This window comes from Notamacropus eugenii, chromosome 7 (genome assembly GCF_028372415.1).
Source record: "Notamacropus eugenii isolate mMacEug1 chromosome 7, mMacEug1.pri_v2, whole genome shotgun sequence".
NCBI classification, from domain to species: Eukaryota; Metazoa; Chordata; class Mammalia; order Diprotodontia; family Macropodidae; genus Notamacropus; species Notamacropus eugenii.
The window spans coordinates 41,533,071-41,550,939 of NC_092878.1; positions in this window are offsets into that span (position 1 = coordinate 41,533,071).

A 17,869-nucleotide genomic window follows, 5' to 3' on the forward strand; every position below is an offset into this window, starting at 1 on the left:
CTGACATTTAATCCAATTTTCCTTTTAAATTCTTCCATGATTTCTTTTTTCATATTTTTAAAATCATTGGCCAGTATTTCTTATACTTCCCTAATTTAAAGTCATTCTTGAGCTCTTTCAAGAATGCCCTTTGTGCTTGAGACCAGTTCATATTCCCTTGTAACGATTCAGATGTACTGTCTCAATGCTGCCCTCTTTGGTATTGTGTTTTGGTCCTTGTCCCCGTAGAAAGATTCTATGATCTGATCTTTTCTGGTTTGCTTCTTGCTCATGACAATTGCCCTTTTCCTGGCTTTTAAAGTGGATCAGCACTTCTGGCGCACAGAGCACTCTTTCCTGTGCTTAGAACTTGGGGCTTTGTGTATTGTGACCTCTGGTTCTTTCGGCTAAAGGCTAGAATTGCTGTAGCTTATCTGGTGCTGAGCTTGCTTGATGTGCCAAAGCAGAGGTCAGGTTAAGTCTTTCTGAATTTCCCCACAGTTACCCTGGAGTTAGCTGCCTTAAGTGTGGAGGAGGGGTGGTCTGGCCACAGGAGGTCTCCTCTCCTGAGCACAGGCAGGCTCAGTGGTTGGTGAACTAGTGTTTGCACTATTGTCTTCCCTATTCCCCTGGTTGTGCTGAGGCATGCCTGGGGACCTGATGTTGACAATTACAGACTTCATTCCCCTGGGGCTCAGGATCTCCTCCTGGTTTGCTGAGGTGGGGCTGTCTGGGACTGCTCTGGTCCTGCACTGTTTCCCTTCAGCCACAGAAAGAGGGACCTCTCTTTGTGATTTTCCTCGCCTCATGGGCTAAGAAACTATTTACCCCTTAGACTGATCCCACTGTTCCAGGATTTTTCCTGGATAAACATTCTCTGAGGTTTTCAAGGTCAGCAAGGGGAGGGGTAGAGAATTTACTGATCTCTCTGCTGTCTTGGTTCCCAGAAGTTCAAACAGGTGGCTTACAGACATTTAATCTGCTGACTGATAGTCTCAGGAGTGACTGCTGCAGTTACCTGGGGTTCTGTTGTTCTCTCTCACTCACTTCCACTGGGCCTCTGTCCTGAGCTGATATATTTGGGAATCCACACAGCTGTAGCTTCAGATCACCCAGGCTTCCTGCTTGACTTTGCTATGGCATGGTCCACCATGGTGTTGTTTTCTTCAGTATTTGGGGTGAGGGGAGTCTCCTTTAGCAAGCTGCTGACTTGATTTTCTTGCACCACTCTCATTTCTCTTCCCAGTTTTTTGTCTACTTCTCTTACTTGATTTTCAAAATCCTTTTTGAGTTCCTCCATGGCATGCAACGAATTCATATTCCTTTTGGAGGCTTTTGATAAGGAACATTGACTCTGCTGTCCTCCTCTGGTTGTATGCTCTGATCTTCCTTGTGACTAAAGTAAGATCCTATAGTCTGAGTTCTTTTACGATGGTTACTCATCTTCCCAGACAAACACTTGACTTACTAACTCTTTGTCAAGGTAGAATTCTGCTTCCAGTGGGATTGGGTGTTGGGGTACTGTCCCAGGCTTTGGAGTTTTTTATTAGCTGTTTGATCCCTCATTATCTTTGAGCTCAAAGCTCCAGAAGCAGCCTCTGCCACTGCTGCTGCTGCCATCACTTCCACAGCAGCTACCAATGCCAGCTGTCACCATCCCCATTTCCCTGGAGCTGGGGTCATACACACCAAATACTGTTCTCCTCTTTCACTCATGTCCCATGGAGTTTTCCCACTGTGGGTTGAAAAGTTTTGAAATTGCCACAATTGCCAATGATTCAGTCCCCTAAGGCCTGTTCTGGTAGGTCTATGATGGTGCTGTCCATGCCAGACTGAGCTCTACTCCCTGCCCTGCATGAAAGACCTTACCTGTTGACTTTCCGGGTTGTCCAGGTTGTTTCACTCTGTTATTTTGTGAGTTCTGTAGCTCTAGAATTTGGTTAGTCATTTTTTACAAGTATTTGGAGGGCACTGGGGGAAAGCTCAGGTAAGTCCCTGCTTTTACTCCATCATCCTGGCTCCACTCCCTCGATGCAGTTCATTCTTGTCTTTCAACAGACATTTTTCGAGGGGGGAAGGCCAGATAATTGCAGTTATGTGATGTACCCAAGGTCTCACAGCTAGCATGATATTTTTCTAATAAATAATCATCCTAATATTTATTCTGAGCCACATGCTCTAATTCCACTTCTTATACATGATGTTTCTAAATGTGAGGTATTCAAAAATCTATCAGCAGTTACATTAATTCCTTTAGAAGACTCCTTTCTTTCTTCATTGGGACACTTTATGATAATTTTCTCTTAATTTCAATTTCATTCTACTTCATTAACTATCTTTTAAGAATCTCAAATAATATTAATAAAAACTAACATTTTTAATGTTTAGTAAGTGTCAGGTGTGGAGCTAAGCACTTTACAATTCTTATCTCATTTGATCCTCACAAAAGTCCTGGGAGGTAGGTTCTATTATTACCCCCATTTTAAAGATGAGGAAACTGAGGTAAAAAGAGATGAAAAGACTTGCACAGAGTCATGCAGATAGTCAGTGTCTCAGGCCAGATTTGACATCAGATCTTCTTGGCTTCAAGTCCACTGACTCCAGCTAGTTACCTGACTATTATCTCTTTTTAAACTTTTTAGAATATACTTCACTACAGCCGAAGATACCATCTGACTATAAACTCTAAAATGACAGGCTCAGTTTCTTGCAAATTCCCCTTCTGCTTAATCATCTTGTGGGTCCAAATTAGTCTTAGAATGTTTTTCCTCTATTAATTCCTCAAATTTCTGAAAAACAAAATTATCATCTGACCTGTGCAAAGATGGGTCATATTCTCTGATGTCAGCAGAATCAAACTCCTAGGTTATGTCTAGATTGCTGAATCTTCCCATTCATGTTGTATCTGGCTTCTGTATAAGTTTGGTAATTAGTATTATATAAGCATCATCCATATCTTCCACCTTTCTAGGTGGCAAATAATATATTCGCACATATTTTTCTTTATCTTATTCCATATTAAATTGTTTCTTACAATGTTTTATTGAATCACTACTTGACAAAGAGAACCATTTCATTTTCAATCACACAGCATTCCTTTGTACAAATTTTGCATATGCAAAATTGTAAATGTGTGTTGTATACAAATCTGAATTCCTTTGAATTGATGCTATCACATCAGTGATCTCTTCCTATAGGAAATTAACAAGTAACTAAACCTTTATGTAGTAATTCAATTAGCAGATGGGACCAGATGTGGAAAAAAAAAATTATCTCATAGTTTTTGCATTGTTCTTTTCACATAGTTAGAACTTATTACATGCTTATTGAATTGATTCGATCTAATTGCATGGATTTGGCATAGAGCTAAAAAGAAAATAGTTTAAGACTGACATTCTGTTGGAAAGAACCTGAGATTATTTCAAATTCCCAAATACTTTATGATGTTCAATTGGGAATTCCAAGAATTTTAATAAAACATTAAAATCAGCATTATATTGCATAAACATTAATTGAAAGACAAGCCAAGGAAAAAGCTTTGGGTCATTCTGGCTTCAATTTGGGGGATTTTCAGAGGATTTTGTAGTTTTCATAAATCTAACAAGAATCATGTGGTGAAGTATTTAACCATTATAACAATTAAGTCCACTGAAACTGGTTATGCTTAAGGTGGGTTTATCAGATGAGAGCCTGGAACCCCATCTATCTGACACTTCAGAGGCAGTATGTGGAACAAGACTTATATTTCTAGGGCTTAACCCACAAAAAAAGTTACAACTTAATTTGGGTATCCCAATCTGTTAATTGCTATTTGTCTTTGTGCTTGAAAGAATAAGATATTTCCTATTCAACAGATTTTAAGTACTAGCTATGCAAGGAGCTATGTTAAACAGAAGGGATAAATGCATAGTGTGTAAAATGTAGTGATAATATACAATGTTATAATAATAGCATACAAACAATATTGGAGCTATAATATATAGTTAGATTATGAAATTATAAGATATAAAAATAATGTATACAAAATTTTATTTCATATATTTATATATTCATCCTTCCTACTTAACACAGTGCATTTACAAATTATTCTAATTATATAAGTATATATAAACATATATAAATAATATAATATACTTACATAGTGGGATACACAGTGGATAGAGCACTGGGAATCAGGAAGATTCATCTTCATGAGTTCAAATTTGGCCAAAGATACTTACTAGCTGTGTGACTCTGGGCAAGTCACTTAACCTTCTTGGCTTCTGTTCCTCATCTGTAAAATGAGTCAGAGAAAGAAACGATAAACCATTTCATCGTATTTGCTAAGAAAACCCAAAATGAGGCCACGAAGAGTTGGACATAACTGAAGTAAGTGAACAAAAGATGCATATAGAAATATAAGTAATATGATAACATAATTATGCCATAGTGTAATAATTATAAACATTTCCTTCAAAAACTTGGAGTATAATCTCCTACATTTGTACAGAGAATCCAGGAAAGAGTAGGCTCAAAATAAAAATACAAGGGCAATGAGACACATGTCTAACTTGTATTCTAGGCTGCATTATCTAGGCTGTGTTCAGGGGTCAGTTCTATCATCTATAAAAAATAATGGGATTGAACTGAATAACATTTAAGGTTCATTCCAGGACTAAAAATGTGAATCTAACCATAAATCACAATCCATATTTTAATTTGTTTTGCAATTTAAAATTATCTCATTCAATCTTGAAAAAATTCTATGAAAGAAATAAAACAATTAGAGTATGCCTCAAAAATCTTAGTGCAACTTTAAGTATCTAAAGTATTAGCTTTAGTAGTTAAAACTTTAGTAGTTTAAAAGTGCACGGACCTTTTTGAGATATATTATTACTAATCTGCTACAAGTGAGGAAATTGAGTCAAAGACAAGTTGGTTAACTTGACCACACTTGGCATAAGGACACACATTTATAATTCCTGCTATTGGGAAGTCTGTGATTAATAAATCTCTTGGAGTGCATAGTTCTAAGGTGCAGACTAAGCCAATTGGGCACATGCACCAATAGGACAAGTTTCCAGCAGTGGCGGACCATCAGAGTGACTAAGGACTAGAAAACCCAGGGGTAGGTCAAAGATCCCATGGCAATCAGTAGTGGAGGGACTGTGAATGGCTAATGCCCTTTCAAACGACTAAATAGAGAGATCAATCTCAAAAATAAATTAGCACAAAAAATAAAATGAAAACAGAGAGATACATGAATAAATGAAAACTGGATTGGTTAATTGATTAATTAATTTACCCAGGATGCAAATGTTTGTGTTTTGAGTCCAAGTACCATTCTCTAGTTATTATATTTTGCTACTACATTCCCAGAGATAGGAGACTTCCTGAGTAAGTATCTCTTGCTTTGATTATTGGCCTAGGCAACAGTAACAAGTGAATTAAAAAGAAATCAGTGATGGCAGTAATCAAATATCATAATTTAGAGCTAGAAAGGATCCTAAAAACCATCAAGTTTAACTCTGTCATTTTACAGCTGAGGAAATTGAAGCACAAAGAGGATAAATGACTTTTCCATTTCACACAGTTAGAAAGTGTGTGAGGTAAGATTTGAACCTGGCTCTTATAGCAATCTATCCACTATGCCACCTAGCTACCACCCTAGGCAGGAGCAGTATTTTAACTAATCGCAAAAAGGCTACATTCTCTTCAAAAATAAAAATTCCACTTGGAAACACAGAATATTATACGACTATAAAAATAAATACTATAAAGTTTTGACAAGGACTTGTGATTTCAGTATCTTATAGGCTTAGAAATTTACCTCAGAGTACTGAAAGGTTAAGTGACTATTTGCCCATGGTCATAATATGACTGGAACTCAGGTTTTCCTGACTGCAAGATCACTACATCACACTGCATCAGGCAGCTCTTCAGGGGTTAACAGTAAAGTTTTAAATAATTTAATAAGAAAATTGATCTTTTTTCTTAAGCAAAAAGCAAGATGGTATCAAGTACAGTAAGTCTTATATTCTAGTTGGACGGAGATGGGAAGGGGAAATGGAGGACATCTGGTAACCCAACCCCTGACAAACCAATGTTTCCCAAAGATGTCTTTCCTCTAGATAATTTCCTTCTTCTCAGACCTAATTCATCATGGACAAGACTTCTTGCTATGCCAAGAGCAGTAATTAATTACAACTCCCTTATCTATAATAGTTTTGCATTCTGGTGCCATCAGCAAATCTCTATGCCAGTCTTGCTAGTAAATCCGGAAAAACTTAGCCCACACAGAGATTGGGATGTATATGTTCCTAGGCTGCCCTACTTCCAGAAGGTACAGGAAGCTAAACACATGAAATCACCAATATTTCCTGATATTCCAAATGCAGAAACTATGCTTTGTCTAAGGCAAGTACATATTCTCAAAAATGCAAGGTTTGAATTAACAATTACATAGCACCTACTATGTGCTAGGTACAATATTAAATATTTTACAAATATTGTCTCATTTGATCCTCATAACAACCCTGGAAGGCAGGCACCATAATTATTCCCATCTTACAATTAAAGAAACTGAGGTAAATACATGTTATATAATTTACTAATTTACTCATAAGTATCTAAGGCCAGATTTGTACTCAGATCTTCCTGATTCTACGCTCAGAACTCAGTCTGCATCACCTAGCTGCTTTAAAATTGACTTAGAGCTGGAAGAAACCCTAGAAGTCAATTAGTTCAGTCCTTCATTTTACAGATAAGGAAACTGAGGCTTAGGTTGGCTAACTGCTCAGGTAATAAATGCCTACAGTAGGATTCAAACTCAGGTCTTTCTACTCCAAGTAGTATAGTACTATGTTTAAGAGGTAGTCTAGACAGGTGGAGCCAAGATGGCAGAGTGAGAGCAACTACTCACCTAAGCTCTTAGACAAATTCCTTTGGATACCACTAAAAGAGAATCTGACCAAATTTTGGAGGTGCAGAATCCAGTAGGAGACAGACTGTGGCAGTTTCATGGTCCAGGACAGACTGGAAGATCAATGGGAAGAATCTATTCCATAAAGGTGGAGGAGCATACAGCCTACAACACAGCATCCCTGCTGAGGCATGACAGGAAAGCCTGGGGGTGGTCTGAGGAAGAGGCAGCATGGCAGGATAGCAGCTCAGGGCAAGAATCAAATGGAGCCAAGCAAGTGAGAGCCTCAGAAGGAAGCCCAGGTATCTTCAGCAGCTACACAGAGACTTTCAGCCCACAGATTAAATGTCTATAAGTCACCTACTTGAACTTCCAGGAGCCAAAATGGCAGATTGATCAGTAAATGCTCTCTCTCCCTCCCATTGTTGACCTTGAAAGAACCATAAGATCTTTCTGCAGAAAAATCCTGGATCATTGGGATCAACAGAAGGGTCAAACAATCTCGTAGCACCTGAGGCTAGGAAAATAGCAAAGGAATATTCCCCTTACTGTGACTGAGGAGCAGAGCTGTCCCAGACAGCCAGAGCTCCAGGGGTGTGGAGCCTCACACTAGGACCCAGGTGTGTCTCAGTACTCCAGGGGAAACAGGAAGACAGCCCAAGTCACCAAGCACTGAACTTGCCTTTGCTCTATCTCAGCTGAGGAGATCTCCTGCAACCAGACCACCCCTCCCCTACACTTAACAAACTAGCTCCAGGGCTAATCCAGGGAAATGCAAACAGATCTCACCAGCCTTTGCTTCCTGACACTAGTCAGTTCAGCACCAAGTTCTTTAGAGTCTACCTGATAGAACCAGAGGCCACAACACACAAAGCTTCACCATCATGAGCAAGAAGCAAAGGTGGAAGGAAAAGATCATAAAATCTTTCTATGGGGACAAGGACCAAAACACAAATACCAAAGAAGTCAGTATTGAGACTGTACTCCCATCTGAAATGTCAGAAGGCAGTATTAAGTGCTCAAATGCACAGAGAGCATGCCTGGAATAGCTGAAGAAGGAAATAGTGGAAAAAATAGCTAATGATTTTAAAAGTATGAAAAAAGAATTCACTGAAGAGAACAGCTCTTTAAAAAGGAAAATTGAACAAATGGAATAGGAAGCACAAAACCTAACTGGGAAAATTGGACAAATGGAAGAGGAAGTATAAAAACTAACTGGAGAAAATAATTCCTTAAAAGGAATAATTGGACAGACAGAAAAGGAGATGCAAAAGTTAAATGAAGAAGACAATTTGATGAAAATTAGAATTGGAAAAGTAGAAGCTAATGACTCAATGAGACATCAAAAATCAGTCAAACAAAATCAAAAGAATAAAAAGATGGAAAAACAACCAACCTGGAAAATAGCTTGAGGAAAGAAAATTTAAGAATTATTGGCCTACAAGAAAACCATGATGAAAAAAAAGAGTCTGGACAATATGTACCAAGAAATTATCAAGTAAAACTGCCCAGAAGTGCTAGATCCAAAGGGCAAAATAGTCATCGAAAGAATCCACCATTCACCTCCCAAAAGGGACCCCAAAGTAAAAACACCAAGAAATATTGTTGCCAAATTCCAGACCTATCAAGTGAAGGAGAAAATACTACAGGCAGCTAGAAAGAAAGCATTCAAATATCGAGGACCTACAGTTAGGATAACACAGCTTCTACATTAAAAGATCAAAGGAATTGGAATATTAGCTCTTAGGGGAAGCTTTATATCTTTGAATATCTACATGAATAAAATAGGGAAAGAAGAGATAAATGACTTGGGCATGCACCTGAAAAAGAACAAATTGAAAATCCCCAAGTAAATACCAAATTAGAAATACTGAAAACCAGAGGAGAGATTGATAAAATTGAAATTAAGAAAACCATTGAACTAATAAATAAAAGTAAGAGTTGGTTTTATGAAAAGAAACCAAAAAATTGATAAATGTTTGGTCAGTTTGATTAAGAAAAAAGAAAGAAGAAAACCAAATTGCCAATATCAAAAATAAAAGGAGTGAACTCACCTCCAATGAGGAGGAAATTAAAACAATAATTAGAAATTACTTTGCCCAACTTTATGCCCATAAATTCAACAATCTAAATTAGATGAATGATTATTTTAAAAAAATATAAATTGCCAAGATTAACAGAAGAGGAAGTTGAATACTTAAACAACCCCATTTTGGAAAAAGAAATTGAACAAGCCATCAATGAACTCCCCAGGAAAAATCTCCAGGGCCAGATGGATTTACAAGTGAATTCTAAAGAACAGTTAATTTCAATACTATATAGACTATTTTGAAAAATTGGGGAAGAAGGAGTCCTCCCAGATTCTTTTTATGACACAAATATGGTTTTGATACCTAAACCAAGGAGAGACAAAAGAGAGAAAGAAAATTATAGACCAGTTTCTCTAATGAATATAGATGCTAAAATTTTAAATAAGGTTTTAGCAAAAAGAACACATCAACTTACCATGAGAATAATTCATTATGATCAGGTAGGATTCATTGTAGGAATGCAGAGCTGGTTCAATATTAGGAAAGCTATTAGCATTATTGATCATATCATAAACAAACCTAACAGAAACCATATGATTATCTCAAGAGATGCAGAAAAAGCTTTCGACAAAATACAACACCCCTTCCCATTGAAAACACTGGAGAGCATAGGAATAAAGGGAGCTTTCTATAAAATAATAAGCAGTATCTATCTAAAACCCTCAGCAAGCATTACATGCAATGCAGATAAACTAGATGCATTTCCAATAAGATCAAGGGTGAAACAAGGATGTCCATTATCACCCCTATTATTCAATATGGTACTACAAATGTTAGTTGTAGCAATTAGAGAAGATAAAGAAATTGAAGGAATTAGAACAGGCAAAGAAGAAACTAAGTTATCACTCTTTGCAGATGATATGATGATATACTTAGAAAATCCCAGAGATTCAAGTAAAAAACTATTTGAAATAATAAACAACTTTGGAAAAGTTGCAGGTTAAAAAATAAACCCACACAAATCTTCTGCATTTTTATATATTAATAACAAAACGCAATGGTAAGAGATAGAAAGAGAAATCCCATTTAAAGCTAGGGTAGACACTATAAAGTATTTGGGAGTCTACCTGCCAAAACAAACCCAGGGACTATATGAACACAATTACAAGACACTTTTCACACCAATAAAGTCAGATCTAAGTAAGTGGAAAAACATCAGTTGCTTGTGGGTAGGCTGAGCCAATATAACAAAAATGACAATTCCACCTTAATTAATTTACTTATTTAGCACCATATCAATCCAATCAGACTCTCTGATAATTATTTTCTAGAGCTGGAAAAAAATAATATCAAAATTCATCTGGAAGAACAAAACGTTCAGAATAGCAAGGGAACTAATGAAAAGAACTATTAGGGAAGGTAACCTAGCTCTACCAGCTCTCAGATTGTATTATAAAGCAGTAATTATGAAAACCATTTGGTACTGGCTGAGAAACAGAAGGGCAGACTAGTGAAGAGGCTAGGTACTCAAGACACAGTAGTCAATGAATATAGCAATCTATTGTTTGATAAACCCAAGGACCCCAGCTTCTGGGATAAGAACTCACTGTGTGGAGGGAGGGGAAAAACAATGTAAGTTATGTGGTAGTGGTTGTAGAACACTGAAAACAAATAAAATTAATATTAAAAGAAAGAGGTAGTCTAGCCTATAGATCCCCCTCCAGTATCCCAAATAAACTAATAAATCACTGGAACTTTTATAGCAATGATGACAGAAAATACTGAAAGAAGACATCAGCAGGTAATTTTTACAGAGAAAAAATGTTGCAGACTTACTCATCAGCCCTTCATTCCTGGTTCTTTGTCAATGACCTGCCTTTTGATCTCTCATAGTTCTTGGCTGTTCAAACCCAAGTTGTCCTGTGCTTTCCTCCTCATGGTGGTTGCAGGATCAGGCATCAGTTTTTAGAGTTGATCCCTGGGCTGTGTCTCAGCAGGTATATCTTCTTCCTGAATAAGTAAAGAACTGTGAATCAGATCACTTCTAAATCTCAAGAGAAAGGAATCAGATATGGAAAATGACAGAATCTTAGAGAGAAGACTGAAAAGGAAAGATGGAGTTAAAAGTTAGGTTCTGATTACAATTATATAATTTCTAAAGGAGAAAACAGGAAGCCATCAGGAGGAGTAAGAGAAACGTAGAAAAGAGGTCCAAGTGGAAAGGTTTCCCTAAATTTATCTTCAGTGACCCTCTTCTAGTCTATTCATGACTAGCCATCCCAGGTCAGCTAAGAAACTGAATGAAGTAATTCATAGGAAGTCCATCTCTCTATGGATCCAAGACATTGTTTATCATGTATAGAAAACAGATCAAAATACAATGACTCCTCATTGCTCCTAGCAGCAATTTCCCAAACATCAGCTTGACCCCTTAAATATCATAGATTTCCTACTCAAAATGATTGGAGAACAGTAAACTGACAACACAGACATAGAGAAGCAGAAACGGCTTCTTGAAGAGAAATGATCAATAATTTTAAAAAGATATATATGTATATACATACATATATATATATATAATATAAGAAAGACAGAAAAAAACCAGCAGAAAAACTGATAGAAATAAGAATTTATTAAGCAAAAAGAAATGAAAATTTGAAGAACAAAACCAAGTGAATATTTTTGAACAAGGAAATGAAATCAAAATTTTCAAGGCACTCTAAAACAACACTGGAAAATCTAAAGTAATCTGTTTTCATTGTTATCCTGGCTGCTCAGTCATCTCATTCAGAGCCAACTCTTTATGATCTCACTTTGGAGTATTCTTGGCAAAGATGTTAAAGTATTTGCCATGTGCTTCTCCAGATCAGTTTTACAGATAAGGAACTGAATCAAAAAGGGTTAAATGACTTGCCCAGGGTAACACAGCCAGTAAGTGTCTGAGACCAGATTTAAACACAATAACCTATAGGAAGGTTCAAAAAAGCTACAAAAATCAATTGAAAAAGAAAATAAAAACAAAAAGAAGAAATCAGCAAATCTAACAGAGAGAAGAGTATTTCAAAATAAAGAGAAGCACTAAAATAGTAGGGCCTTTGGGGGGGGGGGAAGGTACAGAAATGCAACATAAAAATAAAGAAACAAAAGAAAAAAGAATCAAACTAGCTCAAAAGGCAATGACTGAAAAAAAACTGGAAAACAAGAAATGCCTAAAAATATTGGAAGTAATGAGGAAAGGTGAGGATTAAGAGAATTTATAGAACATTAACAGAAAGACATTTTAGCCTTAAGTAGACAAACAGCATACCAGTCAAACTGTAGAATTACAGCCCTGAAGAAAAATATTTTCAAGCAGCAAAAAAAGTATATTTCATTCCAAGAAGAATGAAGCAGAATAGAAAAGAATTATTCCCTATTAGTAAGAAATGAAAGGAAAAAGATCAGGTGACACTCCAAAATAAAGCAGTATAGCTGAATAGGCAGCAAAAAAATTTAGAAGTAGGAAGGGGAAGAACCTAAAATCACTACTTCAAAAGAAACTAGAGGTGAGAAGACAATTAAACCCTTTCAGCTAGTAATCAAAGACTAAGAAACAAACAAAAAAAATTGTTTTCATACAGCTAGAACTAAACAAGGCCAAGAATGTTAGGTGGCAGAATATTTTTGTTAGTTTGATTTTAATTTTTTTAAGCATACATTTCTTGAGACTAGTCAAGAAGGCAAAGAAAGTGCCCAAGGGCTAAATAATCTAAGGAACAAAATATATGCAGAAAAAATAAGGTCAGTAAGAACAAGTTTTTGAGGGAAAACAATCTCATTTCCTTATTAATAAATCAATATTGTAGAAATTAAGACTATATATAGCATTGTATCAACTAGAAAAAGAAAAATAATTGGATAGAAAATACTATTTTAAAACTAGACAAGACTCAACCACACAACAAATGAGTGACTTTCAATTCCCCTACCCCATCTTTGGACAGTGACAAAATAATGGAAAACTGGAGGTAGATCATTATGGAAGGCATGGATGTTTGGTTCCAAAAGCATAAAGGGAACTCCCTATTAACTTCTTGATGTGATTTCTCAGAGGCAAAAGGGGATGAGGTAAGAGTCTTGTACCTAACTTTGCTGTGGGGATCTGGACACTTCAGACAAACAACTTATTCACATCAGGGTCATGAAACTCAATCAAATAAGAGAATATCTATAAGACATTTACCCAAGTTCCATAGTAGATGCTTAATAAATATTTGTTTGCTTTCTTCCTACTTTGATCTGAGCCCTAAAAGGAAAGGGTAAAACTAACAAGAGAGAAACAGAATTAAGAAGGGAATTGCTAGGGATAGTGATTACAATGGAAGAAATTGAGAATAAAAAACCAAACCATAGTCATTAAGTGCTGGCATAAAATGTGAGTATAGTCACATTTTATGCCAGCACTTAATATGTGTGTATGTATATACATATTTGTGCATACAGAGACAATATTAATTAGAAGAACAAGAATTTCAAACGTATTTGAATGTCGACAGACAAATGAGAAAATTGCATTTTAAAGGCAGCATAGACAATTAAGAAGTGACATTATCAAATGTATATGTGCTAAACGACATAATATTTAAGTTCTTAGAAAATAGTTAGGCAGGCTGTTTCCAGACTTCTCAACCCACAAATGCCAAAGACAGCTCCAAAGATCAGTGGGAAGGGTCTCTCACTTGGCTAAGAGGAGAGCAAGGTCTTGCCCCAGTCCTAGCCCCAGCTCAGGCCCTAGCCCCAGGGCAGCAGCAGCCACTGCTGAAGCATAGGCTGCTTCTGGAGCCCTCCACTTAACAAAAAGCTCAAAAGTCAAGTAATTGGCTGGGGAAATGAGCAAACAATGGAAAAAGGAACACACTATAGAATTTTATTTTCTCAGTGAAGAGGTATTTTCTTATGTCATCAGCGACAAGGAAGATCAAAACATACAACCAGAAGAACACAAAAAAGCCAAAGTTCCTGTATCCAAAGCCTCCAAGAAAAATATGAATTGGTCTCAGGGTATGGAAGAACTCAAATAAGGATTTTGCAACAATCACTATCGATTGCTTTGTGATTACTCTCTCCATTTTTTATTGTTGTGGCCATTGCATTTTTTTTATGCTAACTCCATTCTCTATCAGATCACATAAGCCTTTACCTGTTTCTCTCTACAGAAAAAACGTTTTTAAGCTCTGTAGAAATATCCCAGTCCATAGGCAATCCTGTGTAATTCATTAACATATTAATACTAACATCCCATATTATCTGTCCTTTATGTTATTGCATCAGTTGAGTTTAGAGGAGGAATCCAAATCCACTCCCCACACATTATCAATATTATTGTTATAATCATTAATGACTATCATCCTTCCTTAATTAATGTTTTTCTACAAAGTTTCAGCATACCACAGAAGTGGCAGTGAGTTCAGTGAGACAGGTCAGAAGTGAGATAGTGAGATAGTGAAGATCAGAAGTGAATATCAGAAGATAGTGAGATACGCAATGCGATAGGTCAGAAGAGCACAAGCTGTGATGGATACAATGAAGATAGAAAGGCTTTGTGATGGCAAACAAAGTAAAATCTGGATATGGATAGGATTTTCCAACATAAGTCTTTTGGAGTTGTCTTAGATCCTTGCATTGCTGAGAAGAGTTAAGTCTATCAAAGCCAGTCATCACACAATGTGACTGCTGCTATGTACAATGCTCTCCTTGATCTGTTTATTTCACTTAGCCTCAGTTCATAAAAGTTTTTCCAGATTTTTCTAGTCTGTCTTTTCCTCATTTCTTATTGCACAATAATATTCTACTGCACTCATATTTCACAACTTGTTCAGCCATGCTCCACTTGATGGATATCCTCTTAATTTCCAATTCTTTGCCACTACAAAAAGAGCCGCTATCAATATTTTTGTGCATCTGGGTCCGTTTCCCATTTTTATGATCCCTTCAGGATACAGACCTAGAAGTGGTATTGCTCGGTCAAAGGGTATGAAATATGTTTTATTTTAAAAAAGACATTAGACATCTGGAAGAGGAAGAGGATGATAATGACAGCAACAGAGTTTATGTGGGGCTTTAAGGTTTTCATAGCACTTTACAGCTATCTCATTTTATTCTAATAACAACCCTGTGACATGGGTATTATTATTATCCCCATTTTACAAATGAGGAAAGAAGTTTATAGAGGTTAAGTGACTTTCCCAAGGACATACAACTAGCAGAAATATGATACCGGATTTGAACTCAGGTTTTCCTGACTCCATAATAAAACAACAAGGGTAATGAGGGGACTCAAAGCCAGGTCATGAGAGGATCATTTGAAGAAAGTGGGATTTTTTTACCTGGAAAATAGAAGACAAAGGGGATGTTATTATTGAAATAGAATTTTTGAATATCTGGAAAAGACAGTAGACTTGTCCTACTTGTGCCCAGGAAGCAAAATTAAGAGCAATGGAGTGAAAGTTAAAGGAAGGAAAATTCTAAATCAATATAAAAGAAGAATTCTATCATTATTGCAGTTCAGAAGTTTATGAGCTATCTCAATAAGTATTAAGTTTTCCATTATTAGAAATCATCAAATCAATGGCAATTTCTTAGGGAGTCTGTCTATAGGGTATGAGTAAAAATAGATGAACTCTGTGATTCAATGATTTTTTAATCCTGTATTGCAACGTGTTTACCCAAGTCCTAAAACTACATGCAAATCACAAAAATAAAAGCATGGCTTTCTTATTAAAACTAATAATGAGGATATACTTGAGTTTATTTAGGTCAGACCCAATTTTATACACCTACATTTACATCTAAAGTAATTTTATACAGATTGATGCACAGCATGGCATCTATGCCATGTCTGCATTATGGATGACATGCTAGATGTATTTTAAAAAGGACTATAGGTTTAATCCTTACCAAGCACTAAAAGCAATCAGAACTAATCCTTACAATTGAGAGATAAATCCATAGTTTAAAGATTATATACTGTGATTAGGTTGGATTTATATTGGAAATGCAAAGTTGGTTTAATATAAGGAATACTAATCTATCTAAAACCATAAGCAAAGATTATATGTTCCAGAGAAAAGTTAGAAGGCTTTCCAAAAAGATCAGAAGTAAAACAAGAATTCCCCTTACTACTCCTACTATTTTACAAAGTAATAAAAATGTTACCTACAGAAAGAAGATAGAGAAAAGAAATTGAGGGAATTAACATAGGTAAAGAGATAAATCCATATGTTCACAGAACAAGTGATTCAACATTAAAATCCCTTTATGGCTATTTCTGATTTAATCTCATATCTCAGGTATAATAACTAAACTTTTAGATAGTATTTTATATTCAAGTACCCCACATTGTGCTCCCCGAGTTTTGTCCCATGCCCTTATCTCATACCTAAGTCCTTTTCTCACTATCCTATCTCATATTTCCTCTGGCATCCCCAGCAATGCCTACTACTCTCGCCCTGCATGGAACACTGAGCTACCTTGTTATGCTTTACCCACCTTCTAGGACACCATTCTGATCTCTATGATACTGACTAACCCACCTTTCCAGATCTCCATGTATGGCAACCAACTCCTACCATCTTCCCAGTATTCTAACTACCAATTCACAATTCCTTTTTACTTACTGGCAAGACCTGTCTGTATAACTTATCCCATTTTGGCAGGTACAGTTTCTGTCTACCAGATAGTCCTAATGTGTTCTGCCTACCATCAACCAACTGGGCACCTTGGGTCAATAAGGAGCTTGGAGATATAAACTGTGTCCCCTCTATAGTGCTAACCAGGAAGACCCTATAGTTTCGTCACTAGATTGTCCACAAGGTAATAGATATTAGGTGTTAGTTGGCTTCTTTGACTATAACAATTCAATAAATACCGTCTACCAAGGCATGGATGGCATATACATGGATGAGTGATGGAGGTACCCACAATGAGAAAAAAAAATGTGTACTTTGGAGAATATAGCATCCATATTGAAGCATGTGATAGCCCCAGTATGAAAATGCACATCATAAGTCCTGTATTCTAGGTTCTACTTCGACATTTGGCCACATTGCCTAGCTTCTCCAATCCTTGATTTATTCATTAATAAAAAATGATAATGATAATTAAATGATAATTAATAAAAAATTATAATACTTATTCCAACCTACCACACAGATTTTTTTTTTATGAATCAACCCACATTTCTAAGTTTATTCACACTTCTATGTCACACATTTTGCATCTTAATTAAAATAGACCTCTATATGCCAGTGCTATCCTGTCCTTGTTTTGTAAAAGGCTTTTCTTCACAGCATCTCAGATGCCTAGGGTTGATGCCAACTGTGCCCCCCAACAAAAGTTTTAAAAATAAATAAGCTTCCTTTAAAGGCAAGGGTGTCATAACCCATATAAAACCTTCCACTGTCTGCCCATTTAGAATTAATTTCCCACTCTTCAGATCTGTAAACACAATTCCTTTTTACTTTTTTTGATAACAAAAGCTAGAATTAATATAGATCATTGTGGTTTACAAAGTACTTTATAAATGTTATCTCATCTTAACCTCACAAAACTCTGGGAGGTAGGTGTTATTATTATTAATGTTATCATCATCATCATTATTATCATTGAATACAAAATGCTAGGCTTGGACTCAGGAAAATTCATCTTCCTGAGTTTAAATCTGGCCTCAGACACTAGCTATGTGACCCTGGGCAGGTCACTTAACTCTATTTGATTCGTTTTCTTCATCTGTAAAATGAACTGGAGAAGGAAATGGAAACTACCTTCGCCAAGCATATCCCAAATAAGGACTTATGAAAAGTCAGACATGACTAAAAAATGATTGAACAACAATAAAACAGATAAACCGAGATAGACAGAGGTTAAATAAGTCACCCAAAGGCACACATTTAGTAATATGTGAAGTCAGATTTGGACCCAG